Source organism: Myotis davidii, unplaced genomic scaffold (genome assembly GCF_000327345.1).
Source record: "Myotis davidii unplaced genomic scaffold, ASM32734v1 scaffold37, whole genome shotgun sequence".
Lineage (NCBI taxonomy): Eukaryota > Metazoa > Chordata > Mammalia > Chiroptera > Vespertilionidae > Myotis > Myotis davidii.
This window is the reverse complement of record NW_006289395.1, coordinates 4,224,330-4,227,809: the sequence shown is the minus strand read 5'-3', so window position 1 is coordinate 4,227,809 and position 3,480 is coordinate 4,224,330. Positions and strand designations below refer to the sequence as shown.

At 46.7% G+C, this 3,480-nt stretch overlaps 1 protein-coding gene and 1 pseudogene across 1 annotated transcript in view; both read right to left on the bottom strand.

Moving 5' to 3' along the window:
- LOC107182784 (dynein heavy chain 9, axonemal-like) overlaps positions 1-3,480 on the bottom strand; it is a 66,803-nt gene that overhangs the window by 10,989 nt on the left and 52,334 nt on the right. The window lies entirely within an intron of this gene.
- The window catches only part of LOC102771145, a 10,427-nt pseudogene that overhangs the window by 6,206 nt on the left and 741 nt on the right, over positions 1-3,480 (bottom strand).

Genomic DNA, 3,480 nt, shown 5'->3' with positions numbered 1-3,480 from the left:
AGAAATCATTGGCCTGGTAGTTCCGTTTCTGATCTCGGATATTCCCATGACCTTGAGCGGAAGTAGAAATGTCTTGTCTTCAGAGGAAGGGTGAGAAGAAACGAGAGAACGCTGCCCTCTATTCACTAAGTGGAACTGTGTCCCTCTTAGGAGAATAGATTTACAACCTCTAGGACAGCATTTTCTGAAAGGTGTTCAGAAAAAAATTGTTTATTAAGATGCTGCCAGAGTGGTGGAGGCCGGAGTTGGCAGACGGGAAGTTTCTGTGGCCAAACTCTGGGTAGTGAGGCCCTTCATAGACTCAGGCGCACCAGCCTAGGCAAGCCTGCTTCCTTTGCTCAAGCCTAGTTCCCTAGACTCCTCCATTGGATCCCACGTAAGGCCAATGAACATCTGCACTATTCACAGGTCAACAGGCAACGAAAAGAAAACCTACAGAGAAACAGTGAATCCTTCTCTTAAGAAAATAACCCATTTCAGGGTCCTGTGACTTGCTTGCTGCATGTCAGCATTGCAGGGAAATCTGGGGGAACTAGGGGCTGGGGGTACCTGATGGTGGATATGAGGGCTACCTGGCTGTGACCTTAACCATTGTATTCATCTATTTCAGTGGTCAGCAAACTCATTAGTCAACAGAGCCAAATATCAACAGCACTTCTTCAAAATAGACTGGCCCAGGCCAAAAACTGACTTCTGCGCATGGGCCACGAAGTTTCAATCGCACTGTACGCGCGCCTGCACGTGGTATTTTGTGGAAGAGCCACACTCAAGGGGCCAAAGAGCGGCATGTGGCTCTTGAGCCACAGTTTTCAGACCATGGATCTATTTTATGGATAAGTGCTCTCATAAACTTTCTTTGGTATATAGAATAAAAACCTTATTTTTTCTGGTAGGCCTTCATTGCTTTAAGTCACTGAGCCTCCAGATTCGTAGCCTCCAGTCCAGGACTCCAACCTCTGGAGGGCCAAGACCATCTGTCTGGAAGGGGCACTGCTGCAGTGTCTGAAGTGGCTGGTGCTCTGGGCTTGCATGTGGGCAGCCAGCATCCGTCCCCGGGGACATCAGCACCCACACGCTTCCTTCTCCAGGGGCTGCTGGCTGCCCCTGTCCTGAGGGTGAGCTCCTGCCTGCTTTTTCCTCCATGAAGATGGTCTTTGCAATCAGTTTTCTTTTGTATAAAACATGAGCGGTGAGGAAGGTGGGAATGATATGGGTTCCACCCCTTCCTGGCTGGCTTCCAGGCTGAGGGTGACCACAGCCCATCCACCTGAGGTTCTGATGGAGTGTGGCCTGAAGACCGAAGGCATTTGGGCTGGCAGCTGCCTGGTGGGTGGTGTCTGTCAGTCATTAAAGGGCCACAGCCAGGCACCCCTCTCAGACCTGCCCTGTAACACGCAGTGGGTCAGAGTAAGGAGCTGGAGTAACTCTCCAAGTCTGTAAGCTGGCCTTTCAGTTTCAACATCTTTCACATCCTTAGAAACCAATTTTGTCAAGCAGAAGGGGTAATCAGCCTCTGAAGCATAGGGGAAAAGCCTGATGCCATCAAACATTTGAATAATTTTTTAAAAAAGTTCTCAGCCCCGCCCAGATTCTAGGCTGGCCATGGCTCTGCCTAAGACAGCACTTCCCCAAAATGCAATACAATGCAAGCTGCAAATGAGAGCTGTGTAGGCACTTTTACATTTTCTGGTAGTCACATTTAGAAAAGTAAAAAAACAAAAAACAGGTGAACTTAATTTTTGCAATGTATTTTATTTAATTCAATATATCTAAAATGTCAACTATTTCAATATGTGATCAATATAAAACTATTAATGAGGTATTTTACATTTAAAAATCTTTGAAATCTGGCGTTTCATTTACGCTTATGACACATCTGATTGGGACTAGCCATGTTTCAAGTGCTAACCTGTCATTAGCAGCTACTGAAGTGTACAGGGCAGGTCTAAGAATTTGGAGTCTCATGTAATTTTCTTACACAGGCAGAGAATTTTCACCACTGTATGACCCTTTGAAATGTATAACTAGTTGTTATTGTGAAGAATGAATTGGCCTTTGGGAGTTTTGTACATCAGGCTTTTGTGCATTTGGTTAATGGGAGTCAGGGCCTTTGACCAGTCAGCTCTGATACACTTGCAGGACCTGGTTCTTCACTATGTAAGGCTGAGCGCCAGATTTCTGATGGTGGTGAATTCCCGAGGGAATTCCTCTCTGTGGAAACATGGTTGTGGCCAGCTGACCACCCCCAGGTGACCACCCTGCCTTCCCCACAAGCTGTGTGCTTGGAGTTCTCACAGTCATCCGGGCCTCTCAGTTCCGCTAACACAGTTTGGGTAGCATTATGGTTTCCCATCCAGCCAACTGTGAATGATTACAAGTAAGAATTTCTTTATCATAAATGCTAAGAGTGTTGATTTAATGATTTAAAAAGTTAGATGTTTCCTAACTTGGTGCCCAGCCTGGGCAGAGCATTTGGGTTTGCCTGTTGACTGTGCCAGGTAGCGTAAGTTGTCCCATGTCCTCCTGTGCTCCACCTAAAACCCTTCTAGAACTTTAAAGTGACTGTTGAAGAGAAAGAGAGGAAAGGAAAGAAGTGAGAATTTCCTCCCCGCCCCCGCCAGGTAAGCTGGTCAGCGAGGCCGATCATGGTTTCCCACCAGCGTTCGGGTGAGAAGCTTGGAGCTGAGTAGTTTCTCACTTCTTCATCCATCAGAAGGCGCCCCTCTAGCATGGAGGGCAAAGAGCTCATGGATCAGCCCCGCTTGCCTAGACTGAAATACAGAGAAACCTCCCTGCCCCTCTCCTCTTTTCCCAGGCACGCTCTGCAATTCTGACACCAAACCTCAGGGAAAGCTCTTGGCAGAAGAATGAGTGAATGAATTGGAAGTCGAATGGGTAAACAGACTGCACCAAATTGCATGGAGCCAATAGGCTAAGGTTGCAACCAATCTACTGAAGATAATTACTAATGTGTACCTGCCTGCCACAGTAATGGAGCTGCACAGTGTGACAGGCAGAATCCTTATTTTCACTTGAGATTGTTCTACAAAGTTTTGTATTTCATTTCATTACAAGCTGGACCCTAATTTGGAAACATTACGAAGCACTGTCAGCTTTCAACATCCCTTCCCATCTCACCTTTCTCCTTATTTCTCTCCATCCATATTGGGGGCAGAAGGGAAATGAACAGATTTTTTAAAAAAACCCACTAACCTAGATTTTGCAGTTTATGAGGTAGTTTCTATGTGACCACATTGGGAAGAAACTCCTGCCTGGTTTCCCTGTGCACCTGTGCACACGTGAAGGCAGCAGTGCACCACAGCCTGACGTCCAGGGCTGGGCTGAGATTTCATTGTTGGCTACAAAAGTGGGCTCTCACTTTCCCTCTGTGTGGGGTCACAATTATTTTACTAAACTGACAAGTCACCTTCAGCCGCTCCTAAAAGGCAGCAGGCCCTCCCCACTTACATGTTGTTTTTG